This window comes from Mytilus californianus, unplaced genomic scaffold, assembly GCF_021869535.1.
Source record: "Mytilus californianus isolate M0D057914Y unplaced genomic scaffold, xbMytCali1.0.p SCAF_68, whole genome shotgun sequence".
Taxonomy (NCBI): Eukaryota; Metazoa; Mollusca; class Bivalvia; order Mytilida; family Mytilidae; genus Mytilus; species Mytilus californianus.
Genome location: NW_026262721.1, coordinates 431,301 through 447,014, shown reverse-complemented (window position 1 = coordinate 447,014; position 15,714 = coordinate 431,301).

The window sequence follows — 15,714 nt, the reverse complement described above, 5'->3', positions numbered from 1 at the left end:
TCAAATGTTCGGAAGAGGCTTTAAGCTGGGTAGTGGCAGTGATATGCTTGTTTAATGAATTTTGACTCTCTGTGGAGCGTACGGACCTGAATGTAGAAGAATTGATAATTTCGTTTTGGAGAACTTCCGTGTAGAATATGCGTCACACCACCACAACATTATTTGCTGCTTTGTCTGTAGGTACGAACACAAACCGCTTTGCGAGTACTTGGTTTTTATTTCTTTATTCTAGAAATGGGTATATCATCAACCCTATTATTTATTTCCGAATTGTTTTCAAAATGATATATACGAATATCAACAGTATTCATAATTTTATTCAAATAACTGTCTAGAGATTTTTTATCAGAATTTTCACGTTTACACCAATTTTTACAGTAGGTAGACAGAGCGTCTTTAATGACCCGACGACACTGTTTCCAATCTATAATAGATGGAGGACAATATTTAGGTCCTTTCTTAAGAAAAATTTTGACCTCACGGTTTTCAACGATGTTGAGGTCTCCTGTAATGACATGACCATAGGGAACATATCTAAAACTAGATGTTTCACAGTCTCAAGTGGAAGGAGCTTTATTTTCTATATTGACGTCTGATGTTACTGACGTATAATTAAAAATCAAACTTCTGCTGGGTTTTTTGTACAAATACGAAATAATAGGTGGTTCTGTATTATCAAAAAATGGAGGCATTTGGCTATGGATGGTAGAGTCATTGAATATACTAGATAAGTTAATAAAATCAATACCTCTATTCATATATTTTAATTTAAGAAAATGCCGTTTATCGATACTAGGAAACAGCCTGTGATGACAAAAGGCTGTAATAATATTTCGGAATAAGAAATAATAGTCAAAACAGAAAAAGAACTCTTACAAAAACTGTTATAAAATGCCCGACGCAAAACAGACATATAACAAACACAGGAAAAAAAAACAGAGATTATAAAAAGCCATTTTTCAAAATATAATGCAATCCTTGTTATTTTTTTCTAATATTTTTTGAAAGAATAAAAGTACCAATGTTAAGTGTAAGAAAAATCGAGAGAGAATTATTTCCCGCCAAATTTTTAATGGCTTATATCTCGAAAACAAGGACACGGGCCTATCATTTCTTCTTCTTTTTTAGTTCTGTTATTTATATACTATCAATTTATAACAGTGTCAAAAAACTTTAAATTATTTGGTTTTTCTATAAAGGCTTATTATAATTAACATATACATGTATTTATTTCAGGTTGTTTGGACGTTAATCAAAGGGATATCCAAACCACTAATACCACTCTAAATCAATATTTTCGAAAAAGTATAGAAGCCACTGAGGTCAACAGCATATTCGAATGTGCATATATATGTACAACAAGAGCAGACTATTTTACATTTGTTGTAAGCATATAGCACCGACATTAAATATTATAGACCCTGTTTGCAACACGACGAATGCCAAATGTGAGCAGGATCTGCTTGCCCTATCGATGACCAGGGATCAGCTTGTTTCTGACGGGGTTCGTGATGCGTCGTCTTTAATTTACTATGTTGTGTTTTGTCTACTGTCATTTTTCATGGCGTTCTCAGTTTGTCATCTTTATCATTCATACGGTCATTTTTGTCAATTCCCTGTTCATAAGTTATAAAAATCATTCAAAACTCTCAGGTTGTTATACCCCAGTATGCATACATAGCCTAAGCCAGATTTGGTACAACTTTGTTGGAATTTTCTTTGCTCTTCATCTACGTTATTGCTACGATTCGAGCGCCATTGACGAGTCCTACTTATAAAAAAGAATAACGTTTGTCGTACTAAATAATTGGCCGACGATCTGTTCACATTTTCAATACTGAGACTGTTTTTTTTTGGACTGAAATATTTCGATTTATAGATATGTACATTAATTGAAATAGTTCAAATGTTGTTAGTATTGATAACATTGTCATACCTTCCACTCGATGTGATGCAACTGTTATTAACCATATAAAACAATGACAAAGTCAGTTATTTGCAAGTAGAACCCAAAACATTTTTTGAATATTAAATAAATATAAATTGAAAGAAATATAAAAAAGGTGCACGATGGCTTGTATGGAAAGAGTTTTATTAAATTATGATAGGGTTTGAAAATATGCACTGTAGTTTGTGAATATGACAAATAAAAGGAAATCCAAAATCAGTCAGATGAAGTACTAACGGAGAGAAGGCGCAAAAGTATATCTTGTAAGAAAGATTCTACGATTCTGCAACTTAATGTAAAATTTTCATGAATTGCTGACAAAGGAAAATCTAGACACAGTTGTCTGAATTTGTGTAACAATAAGGAAAAACCAGGATATGAATTAGGCTGCCATGTATAAAATTTATACTTTTATTAAATCATTCATTCAAATATCTACAGAACTCAAACTAACTAGATTAGCTGAAACGCGCAATTGATCTCTATCCGAGATATTTTTTGTAGAATGTTTTGAAAAACGTATTCTATTTTCTCATTTTAGAAATATATTTGCAAATGTATTCATGAGTATGAAATAAAGTCAGATTTAGAGGAGAGTCCAGTATGTTTCATCCCAGTTTCAACAAAAAATATTGATGCTGTATATTCGTTGTCGCATTCTGCTCTTCCAATTTTCAAATTTAAAAAAGGTATACCATTGTGTTACTTCAGAAATTTCAAGAATAATTGTTAATCTTACTTAAACTCAGATATCAGTGTTTCGAGACGAAAAAAATATCTCTAAGGTGCCTGGAAATGTGTCTACATGATCCCGGGACCCGTCACCAGTAACGCATGGATCTTCACAGAATTTTGAGATTATTCGTTGCACATGCAGAGAACATCATCAATGAAGCGGAGATTGCTGTCCTTTCCCTCTTGTTTAATTTGTGTTTATATTGCTAAATTTAAAATTTTGGTGCAATGTTTTATTTAAAATTGTTTGTTTTTATATATATATATATATTATTGTTCTACGTGTCTTTCAAGTTATAAATATATGATATATATACAAATGTATATATTTGTGTGTGTGTATGCGCGCGATCGCGGAGAAAAAGGAGAATGCACTATGTATTAATTATAAGTAACTTTTATCATATCTTATTCGTATTCGGATACAATAGTGTCACTTTTCCAATCGTAATGCTTAGTTTGTACAGAAATTTCACATGGTGCTATACACATTTTATGTATTGTAGACTTTCGAAACAAGGCCATACAAAGGTATAATGGGACAAATCAAAGATATCGTTGCCTAGGGTTAAGATATGGTACTTTCAAATCCTACGACTGTAATTCTGTTGGGAATTATTTCTGTGCAGGAGATGGTAAGTAGTTCAATATAAAATTAAATGAACGTTTTGGAAAAATATGTGCAACTAACAAATTGAACGACACAGTCGAAGCACGTAATTGCTGTCGTCTCTTTTATCATAAGAATCTTAGTGCATGAAGTCGTTACTAGCAAATTTAAAAATTCTGAAATATAATCTAAATCATATGATCTTGAATACAGTATTCAAGTATTTCCTTTTAGAAGTATGTTAATTTGAATGTCTAAATGGATATATCATTTTCCAATTTTTAGTAGAACTATTTCATAAACACTTAAATTGTTACTTTCATTTTTATATGAATAATAAACGTTCTTCTTTTCTGCATTTTTTTCATTGGCACATAATCATGCCCTTCCAGAATAGATAATTTAGGTTATAAATCAATCACAATCAAAAGAAATTATCACAATTTCGGAACATCCTACTGCTGTGCTAATTATCAAAGCTAATCGTCAAAGAATGAAAGGTAATTACTTTCCCGATATTTCTTATAAATGATTTGTAAACTACATTTTTTTTCGTTCACTATCGTGCAGCTGAAAATATATTGTCTTTCAACAACATATTGTAGGACGCTTGCAAAATGGCAGCTGGACTGAGGCTATTAACAGATGCTTACTCAGAAATGAAACACTTTCAAAAGGTCAAAGTTTCTCTTTGGATGATTGGCTTGATTATTTTATGTATGAGGAAGGTACGTAGGATTATGAAATGTACGAGGGTTGTCCGTAAAGTTTGAGGACAATCTCAATAAAATATTATTTCCCCTTCCGAAATAAATAAAACAAGTATATGACTAATTTACTGATGTTATATGATATTTTCGCGGTGCTCCGGGTCCCTATTGCTTAAATTTATATGAAGTAAGTGTTTATTTCGCATTTAAAATTGAACAAATATTGATATAACCGAACTAGGATATAGTTCAGGATTACAAATATGCAAAAAGAATTTACCTGAAATGCTATTTTTACGCAGACTTCAGCTTGTCCACGAACTTTACGGACAACCCTCGTATTACGTCGTATACATAAAACAAGCATATACAACTATTCACAAGTACGAATCTACCAAAATAGCTTATTTCTTATAAAACATCACAACTTCGAAAACATGACGCTGTCTTGCTTTTATAAAATGACACCTACTACACAGGACCACGAAGGAAAGTTTTTGTCGGCATTCTGTATATGAATTGCTTTTACACTAACTTTCTGTATATGAATTGCTTTTACACCAGCTTTCTATATATAAATTGCTATTACAACAAATGGAAGGGGGTTAATCATAAATTCTATCAAATCTGGTTTGAGTGACCTAGCAGATATTTTGGTAGTAAGGTCCATTACAGTACGCATAAATTTGCCTTTAATTTATAATGTTTAAAAGTTACTTCATTTGTAACAGAAAAATCTACCCAAAAAAAATACATTATACCTAAATAGAACAATTTATTTAATGTCTTCATACACCTTTTTTATTGGAATTCTTATTTTGTAAGTTTGGACACAAATATGTCATTAGGCTATTTACTAGTACTTCAGACCTTTCGAACTAAGTTATAAGAGGTTTCTGGAAGCACCATCAACGCCAAATTCGCACACATTATCTATATGAAAGTATGTAATTTATAGGTTCCTTTTGGTCATGTAGCTCGTCTAGTATTCAAGTATTTATACATCCTTCAATAAAGTTTAAGCGTTCCTAATGGAGGTAAATTATAAAAGCGCTTCAGATATACAAGGATTTCAAAGTGTTATCTTCAGCTCTGAGTCGATACCTCCACTGCTATTCCACGCAGATCAGTGATCAGGGCGTCAGTACTGACAAGATTTATAACATACATTTCTATAAATTTCTGATGAATTTTGAAATCATTTAGAAACTAAAGTTTTATCTCCCTACGGAAAAGTTTAATTCAGTGGATTTTGCTTTCCCTTTTGGCAATACAGCTCCGGAAAAAAGAAAGATACAAAGGGTAAATTAAAAGATGTGAAAAGATTTAAGATTACACACACACAGGGCACAGATGATTTTGCTCCTTCCGCTAGCACTTCGTTGTCAATGAAAATTAATTTTAGTCGTCAGAGAAACAACTCAAAATCTAGAATTCTTATTACAGGGTCAATTACGGAAATGACAAATAGAGTATAAGTTTTTTATTCAAGTCCTTTCAAAACAGCAATTGTGTTTGGTGAAATCAAATCATTCAAAAATTAGTTTCTTATTAATGATATACGGCACACTCGAGTTTTACATATTGTCCATATTTCATACTTTCCTGGAGGGTAATTTATCAGTAGTCAATACAGTCATGCTGTTTATCTTTACTGTCTTGTGGGAAATCTTTCGTATTTAAATGTGTTGGTATTAATCAGGGTTCAAAAGTTAGGAAATAAGTACAAAATGATCAAAAGGATAAAGTGCTTCTTAGTGGAAGCCATTCCCCTAATTCGTTTAACTGTTGTATTGTTGTTTAACTGCATGTCATGTTAGAATATTCATTGTTTATTTTGGTACCAAATAAATTTAATTATTTATATATGATTTCTGTACAACCTCCTCTCCCAAAATGCTGGCTTACATAGGTCAAAATTTCATGTCCGGCCGAGTAATAATTTTTTTCCTCCCAAGGTAGCTTGAATTGTCAGTAATTTCGGCTTTTGTAGACACTTGTCCCCTAGTGTGACAATGTATCAAGGTCAAAACTGGTCATCGCATTCCTACATACAGTTCATTGAACCTTGGATGGTTTGTTTATTACTGCGCTGACATAAAGTAAAAAGGTACCAAGATAACGTTACTTTTAATTGATTGTTCTACTTGATCAGTCCGCTCACAGTTCCCCATTACAAAGTATCCTTCATAATCTAGTCTTGTTCTTTACATTACCAATCTGTTCATCGGTAAAATAGAGAGGTATAAAATTAATGTTACTGAAATATTTTCGTTTACAAGATTGTTAGATATTTGAATAACGAAAAATAAACGAACGAAACGATCCATTCAAACCGGCATGTTCACTTGTTACATGCATGTTTAATATTTTGTGATTTGTACTGACATATTTTACAATTGCTGAGATGCGTACTTCTCTAATTGAACAGTTATATACTAGTATAACTTTAACTTTTGTTAAAGGGCAATTTCTTATATACAATATCATAAAATAATATCGAATTTCTTTACATTGTTTTAAAATCTTATTAAAAAGAATTAAAAGTTAAGTTTACTGTTTTGAAAATTAAATGTATTTTGTCATTAGATTTCCAATTGTATAATAAGTTACTAAGTACAACACGTTCAAAATTACAGAATCGCTACTGGATCTTAAAACTCAATTAAACTGAGGTTCTTAAGGTATAATTTAAAAACTGATATGTTGCATATCTTGTTAAGGCACTGAATGTTTCGAATACATGTACAATTTTTACGTTTAGTCGAATCAAATCAACGATGTGTTGCGGTCTCCAGGAATGGTGTTAACCACTCACTGACGTACCGATACAGAACCTGTTCAGAGCATTTGCATGTTTTATGCAAGGAAGAAAACAATTCAAGTAAATCTTTATAGTTAATTATCAAAAGAAAGGACAATTAACTTTTATAATTAGTTATTGTTGTTGAGCTACAAATGAATTATTATAATTTTTTATCCTGTTGTTTTGTTGTTTATTTTGTACATGTGTAAGTAATAATTACTAATGACTGATTTGATATATATTAATGCTATTTTGAGCTATTGCATCGACATTTCATTTTGATTTTTATTTCATGTCTTCTTGATGTTTGCATTAAAAATATTTATTTGGTAAGAACATTTTTGTTTGCAATACATCTTTAAAAATAATTTTGACAAAAGAAGTATCTTTACAAAATTGTTTTTTTTAAATAAAGCCGAATTTTGCGAGTTATTATTTTATTTTTTAATGTATCCATTGCATTCATGATTATTCTGATATCACATTTCATATATACTACGGATATACGTGTTTGTGAATGATTGGTAGAAAATGTTAATGAAACAGCAATCCAACAACACTAGTTACCCACAATACACAGACAGGAATACACTTTGCGATTCCACTGCATGGTATTACGATATATAAACTGAGCATAATTATATCAAAATTACTCTTGTTCTATTTTATATCCCAATGGAGTGGATAATAATACTGCAGTCCCCTTGCATGTCCATTCATTCATACGTCCATAAGTTCGTCCGTACCTTTTGAAACTGCTGCTTCCCCTTCTGCATACGTATCAAGGACTGATTTGGTTTTGATTTTTAAAATGTAGCTTTACAGGAACCTAACCAAAAACAAGGCATCCGTTGTGGTACTCATTGTAAATAAACAGTCGGTGGTATGTCGCTTTACAATCGAGGAAAAGTGGCAGAATTGTGTCAACTAACTCATTATAGCGTCCGTAAATCTTTCGAAGTAATAACTTCAATTTTACCACTCGGTACCTTTGGTGTTAAAGCTTCTTTGCATGCAGAAATCCTCTAAATCACAATAGGAAATTCAATTAAACGCAAGCCCTGGAATAATTTTTTGAAATGGGAGATATATGCTCCATAGGCAGGGGCTGCTGGAATGTTGCTACAAATAAATTGAAAGTTCACAATGGGAAAATCGAAATTATGTCTTTTGTTGTAAAGTTCTCATCTGGCCTTCATTGTACATTTGTATATGTAAATCAAGGTATGATGCAGGTTTAACTGTATTTGTAGTATCCTTTATTACCAAGATCAATGTGAAAGATGCAATCAAAATTCTTGAATTGTTACGTGTAAGTGACATTGAGTGAAGCATCTTGTTTCGTTGTAATCAAAATTTAAATTGAACAGTCAAGATGGCCTTCATTTCTTGTTTACTGTTTTACCAAAAAATATGTACATGTTTTTGGTGGACAACAAAAATTAATAAACATACTTGTTCGACATAAGACTATATCTTTCCGTTCCACTGTAAATATTTTGAAGATGCAAAAAGAAATATCTAACTAGCTCTTACATTTATTATTTTTATTAGAAATAAACTTTATTAAATTCTTTATATAGTCCTTATTTTTAATGTTGAATTGTTTTCCAGTAGATGTTTTTTTTTTAAATGCACCATTGTCGCATATTTACCTTGTACAAAACGTTTAATACCGATATAATAATGTAGTTGTCTTTATGTTCATTTTGCAGGTTATTTAAACACGCAATTACATGTGAAATATAGTAGCGTATTTCCTGGAGACTCGACAGAATCAACATTTGAAAGATCCTTTAAGCCTACTTCTGCAAACGTTTCTGATGTACAAAGATCTGTTGAAATGTTGAAGAACAATAAAACATTCGGTATGATATGTAAAACCTAGAAAAACAGTGTACACCACATCAAACTGCAATTCAACTTCCACAAACATTCTTTTTTAGAAAATCTACATTCGATAATTTTAATAAAAAAAAAGAAGAAGATGATACCAAGGTGACATTCAAAACTCAAAAGTCTAAAGAAAATACAACGACATTGCAAAAAAATGAAAGACTACAAAAAGACAAACGAGGTCACAACACACTCACAAGAAAATAAATTTTATTCTAAAACGATCATTTATAACATAGTAGTCTAGCCCTATGTAGAAAACAAAGATCCCAAATATGCAATGATTTTTACATAATTTGTTTGAAACATCGAAGTTCTATAAGCATATATGAACAAGATAAGGCTATAAAAAAGTAACAAATGATTTTTTTGCAGTTTTATGGTTATGTGTTTATTGTTTCTTGGTTTTTTATTGTTTCTTACTAAATAATTGATATTATAATTTTCTTATATGCATTTTTAGATAAAACAAATGGTTTCTAGTATAAATATAATGCAAATTTGAAAATTGAGAACTTTTGAATATATATAACTGCTGTTTCTGGTTCCTTTTGATAATTGACAAGTGGCTTGTAACTCGGAGAAATGAAAAGTTTCAGTACTGCATGAATATAACCATGTTTTCAAAATGAGTACAACTGTTCTAAAATGTTTGAAATCAACATATTAGTTTAGATAAGAAATTAACTTTAAGATCAAACTGTTTTAAAAATCTGTTTAAAATATTTGTTTTGTAGAAGAAATCGTCGTAGTGAATATTGTACTTTTTGGAGTGTGCATTTTATTCATACTTATGACCATCTTCAGGTAATATAATATAAACATATACGTAACATTAAAACGAAGTAAATTAAGCAGATCTATACATAAAAAATGAAATAAACAGGTTTTTCTTATGTAAAACAAAATGCATAATATAAAAGCTCTAAAAATTCAGTTGTAGATACATTGTTGATTTATAACCATGATAACTGAGAAAATACAACCAAATCAAACAATTATAATGTCTGCATATTTATACGGCAACTATGATACAATGAAAAAGAACAATGTCGTCATTCGATTTATCGAAGACTCAGTCCATTTGATCTAGTCCTTTTACAAATCTTCATTATAGACCTTTTTGTCAAGGAGAAAGCATGATGAGCTACTTGGAGTGGTCCCTTATTTTGTTAAAAATTAAAGACAATTATTCTAATGAAACTTATGTATTGATTTTCCAATCAACGACACCCTTACTCAGCTATTCTTTCATTCGGGTCAACAAATTCAAATTTCCAGGGCAGTTGACAGATTTATCTCCCATTTCGTCTGTGTTGGTGAAAAACGATACGTTTGCCAGTAACGTTGCTTTCGACTGGAAATTTGATTGTTTTTACTTGAATGAATTCGAAGCGATATCTGAGTTAGAGTGTCGTTGGTCGGAAAATTGATACATGCTTTTGATATAAAAATCATTTAGAAAGGACATGCGTGCCTTTGTAAGGTATATAGGTACATAGAAATATTTTTAATTGTTTTTATTCAAAAAAGGGTAGGCTATTCAAAATGGCGACTCCGATTCCTTTAGGATTTATGATTTTTCAATATACGGATATGGATAGTAAAATGCACATTGCTAGAAAACAAAGAAATATTGATACTAACGTTAAATACGTTAAGAATGTAATACAAATAGAGAGGACATACGACAAAAAAAAGTGAAAAACAAGATTAACAAAAGTTTAATCTGCTAACCGAGTCCCTGTAATTTTTATCTGTGATCAATAGATATCCTAATTCTAGAAGGAGATGTAGGATCAACACCATTGAGAAAATCATATCGCAACAACATGTTAACTTCATTTTTATATGCAAACGCTGCTTGCCAAAATGGACAAGTGCATAATATTCAAACTTTCAGCAAGCTTTAAGACAAACATGTCTTGCATTAACACCAATTTTCAGTATGTAGAAATCCTGAAAGTTATACAAACCGAACATTTTGTGATGAAAAATAGACAAAAGCGTTCTGTATTGCTGGGAGTTATACAAATTTAGTTGCAGGGAAAGTTGCATCCACCTAAGATAAATATGAATATGAACTTTCTATAGAGCATACATGTACATGTTTATACACGAAAAGGAAAAAACTATTATTTACTTTCAAGAATCTGTTTACTTTGGACCCTTTTAGAAAATCGTCTAATACGATCCCACCATTGAAGCACACGGGACATACATTCATAGAAAATTAAAGAAATTCCCACGTGCACCAGTATAACAGTAACTGTGTTCAAATTGCAATGTAAAATATATCTATACATAATTGTTGAAGGCCGTATGATTGTCTATAAATGCTTACATCCACTTCAGTTGAACTCTCGTGGATAGTTGTCAAATTGAAAATCATACCACATCTCCTTATTTTCAGAACAATTATATCATCTTCAGATGAGGAAAAACATATTCTTTAAATCTGTACAAATTGGATAAAATAAAAGGTTGTCAACGTATACTGTTGTCTGTTAAAAAGTCTGTAGCTTTTAAATTTGACAGTCGTATGGTATTCTTATCATTGTTATGTGTGTAAAGGAATTAATATGCAATAAGAGGGTCAAAAATAGTACCAATCGATTTACTTATTGCTCCATAATATATTTAAATAGTCTAAAAAAAGAACATAGATAATAAAATCTAGAATTTTTGTAGCAAGTTTGCCAATGTTTAGATATCTTGTTGCCCAGTTGTCGTAGTTTGGTGGAAGAATCATTCTTATTGCAATTTTTCAGATTATAAACTGTTATGTTGTACCAAAACTGCGTTTACAGCTCACTATAGATAAATAGATGACCTTTAAATTTTGACTATCATTGAAGGCTCATTTTGTTTTGATGCTCCTTAATGTCTTATAGGTTTTTTTGGTCTCGGATACGCTTTTAATGCTTATATTAGCGCACTAATCTAAATAAAAACTGGAGGATTGAGAAATCTAAAGTTGTTGACCCCGCAACATATTTTCCAAGTCAGGTTTAGTGTAAGCAATAATTGTATTATAAATAAAATACATCTAATAACAATCGCTCCTTAAAATCAATTCAGGGTTGTCGTATGTCTAACCATTTATTTGGTTATTTAAAGAGGTACTAAAACACATATAACAAGTGATTCTGATCTAAAAGGTCGAAATATTCGATAAAAAATGCAAAAAACCCGATGCAATTTGTAAAGTTCAACTATTTTTACCATAGGGAAATCCAATCAACGCTACTTCTGGAAACAGCCCTAGAAATAAATCTACCGGCAGTGACTCACACTTGGTACCTCCTTAGGCTTATTTAAATTATGATGAATACTAACTTTCTCCTGTTCGTGGATAAAAAAGCACTGTCAGTGAATTTTGCTATCCTTTTAAAACTCATTATTATGACCAATGCAATTTATCAAAAGGAAACAAAGGTGTTTCACAAGGGAAGTGTAATAAATACGTTTCAATTGAAAAAGGGGGAGGGTAATTCAACATTGTGTTTTCAACAAATAAAAAATGTTCCTGGTGGTAGGAAAGAGAGAAATTAACGGTCAAAAGTTTATATTCTAGCTATTTAATATTTTGTTTATTGAGTCGAGAATAAATATTGTTTGTGTTTACATGTATGTGAAGTTGCATAACAACTTGACAAGATGTGAAGGGCTTCTTTTCCCTGTAATAAAAATTCCACGTTTAAAAACCGGGTATTTACAATACATTTTTAATGATGTTAATTATTAAACTATAAAGTTCATCAATTTATAAAAAACAGGTGGCATTTCTGCATGACCAAGTTGTTAATTACCTGAGTGGAGGGATACAAGCTACTGATTACCCGACTGTTTGATCATTATTACCTTGCAGGATGTTTATTTATCAATAAGTGTCAAATTATGGACTGTTTTAATTACCAACCAAATAAATTAACATTTTTTCTGGTTTAAATATTTTAATTGTCATTGCTTAAATTTTCAAATGAAATGAAATGTCAGTATTTTTAATTAAAAACAGTATGTGATAAATTTTCTATTCTTAAAAAAAAAATTATTTGTTATGATTAAAACATTTTTCAATTTAGGACACGGGCAATCTGGATATGCACACTACTTTTTCTAAACATTTTATTTCAGTGGTTTTTGTTGTTGTTGTAAATGCTCTTAGATATTTCAACTTATTTAATGCGTTTTTTGCTCTTATATTTCTACGATGTAGCTTTTATATCTTATTTTCCAATAACACAAAAATATCCCTGCTGCTATAACCAAGTCGTAAGTTCGTCGTTTAAGTTGGTAAGAACATAGTAATGAATGTAAAAATGTGTATGATATTAATCATAGGTAGCGATAACATCAGCTTATATAAGCCTTTTAACCGACTATAACCTCGGTTTTATATCAGTCTTCTAAAAAGTGAGCTTCTCACACGGCAGTTTTTTGTTAGCGCAGAAAAAACTCACATGGTTTTACTTTACAAAACAAATCAAGTTACGTCCTCCGTCGTCTTTTGGAAGCACGCGTTGGGAGTGTCCTATTTTATAATCAGTTTCTTGCCGGGGAACTGCACATGCACGGTTTCAATATTTTTTTTAATAATAAACATTTATATAAAATAAATATGCGCGATTATTTAGCTTTGATAAATGTATGTCACTATTCTCAATGTAGTTTCGGTTAATACTAGTAATTGTCACCGATATATCCAAAATGTTATTTCACTTTTTGACCGGTTTACATAATATACGTATTTGATCAGAGTGACCCAACATACGTCACTTCCGTTGGGTAGAATTAGAGGGCGTTAGTGGCGTGTTTTACAAAATCGTTCAGGTGTGCAAATGACGAACAGACAGTATTTTGCAAATATCTCGATAATCACAAGAAGAAATTTTATTCAGTTTTTTTTGCGTTTTTCAACGATTATTTCGAACTTTAAAATTATTCAAACAATGTATTTTGCGTTTTAGTACCTCTTTAAAAAAAAACTGGCGTTTACTTTAATAGACTTAAGATGTTTTAAAGCTTGAAATATTTAATAGAAACCTGTTTATTGTTAAAGTTTTTGCCCTGCAGATGTATTTTTGTCGTTGCTTTCTTGTTTCATTGACGTCATCATCACTTCTTCTTTTATTTGCATTCTGTACAAAACGGTATCGTGCGTTTATATTTACCATTCTGTTTTAGTATTTGATAAATATTGCATTACAGTACACAAATCACGAAAATAAAAACACGCAATTCATTTGTATGCATCATAAATATACAAATCATAATATCATTGTCGTTTTTTCACCTATTTTGATCATAGTAATCATTGATCCTGTAAAATTTCGACTTCAATTTTAGAAAGCGCTTAAATCGACTATTCTGTCAAAAAGCAAAACAGAAATCTCGAAGGAATACAATAAAGAGAAATTCAATGGAACAAACAGACGAAAATAGCACGGGGAATGATACAGTACCTCAAAATGAAAACAATGTTGTGCGTGAAAGCTATACTGAGCCTTGGGAACTACGTCATAACATTGTTCATATGGATGAACTTTACCAGCAAGATATCATGGATGCTCAAACGGAGGAAACGGAAACTTGAACCGTTTTGAACTTATGTAATTAGTAAAATATGTAAATGGAAACTATTCTGATTGACGTTACGAACGGCATTGGTGACAGCTAGTTTTGGTAACGTCAAAAGCTTCGTTTTGAATTCGTCATTAACATGAACGTTATGGTACCTTTTTACATTCATGTTTATTTTTCAAAATGTTAGTAATGCAACCAGCAATATGTGATAGACTTCTTTTGGCTTTTATAACTTTTTTTTATTCAAGCGTCACTGATGAGTCTTTTGTAGACCAAACGCGAGTTTGGCGTACAAATATTTAGTCCTGGTATCTATGAAGAGTTTATTTATCATGAAGTTGTGGTCACATCAAATTGAAACACATGTACATTATAATGTGCATTTCGACGAATATATGGCACATTATGGCTTTTTAAAAGATTTCGCGGGTAATTGAATATTGTAATGTATTAGTGCTAGCGGTACAGGGTGTCATATTTAAGGACACATAACCTTGTTATTTTTAGTTTTTAAAATATCAAATATCAGACTGATTTGTTAAAAAATGTTATTCTGCTTTCACTTAATATGTTATTATTACTCAGAAGAACAGAACGGTAACATCGAACTTTTCTGTTTCATTTGGTAGAACTTTTTTTTTAACTTGTTCCGCTGTATAATCTTCGTGATAGCGTTCTTGCATAGAGTCTGGTGGATAGTTGTTTAATAATCGGATGCGTTAAGAAAAGTTGATAGTTGCTACTGCGTTGCTACGTTCTCAGTATTTACGAGTTAGATCAACGACAAGTCGGCTCTGCTCAGAATACTGTAAAACGTCTTATCAAATTAGCTAGCGCGTTAAATCCTACTAAGTGTGTCAGTGTACAATGGCGTTATTCGGTCTAAGGTACGTTTGTATGACGTGACGTAGGAGAACAGTCCTTTTGGTCGAGTAGGTTACTGGTCCGTTGAGAGTAATTTCTAAACATGTTTTATATCGTTTTTGAAATTAATATATACTACCTAGCAAAATGATTCAGCAAAACAAATAGGTCAATGATAAACTCAAGAATCAAATGTGGGTTAACTCTTAATAAAACGGAAAGGCTTCACAAGACTCCTTTAAATCTTCAAGATAAGAATACAAGGAGCTGAAATTAACGGTGAAAGTTGTATAAGAAAAGACAAGAGCGGTATGAACCGAAATTGCGGCATAGTCAATATATCACAAAAAGAGAACACAAAAAGCTTAAATTTTCATCAAATTACAAATTAACTGTAAGTTGATGAGTAATATACATATAACTAAGTCCGTTGACAGTTTGTAACCATCAAACTTTAGTAAATTTAATGTGCCATTTTCTTTTTTTCTCTTGAGTGAAGTGATCAAATCAGTAAATATTAAATGAAGAACACATATAATCAGCAATGAATACTCTGTTA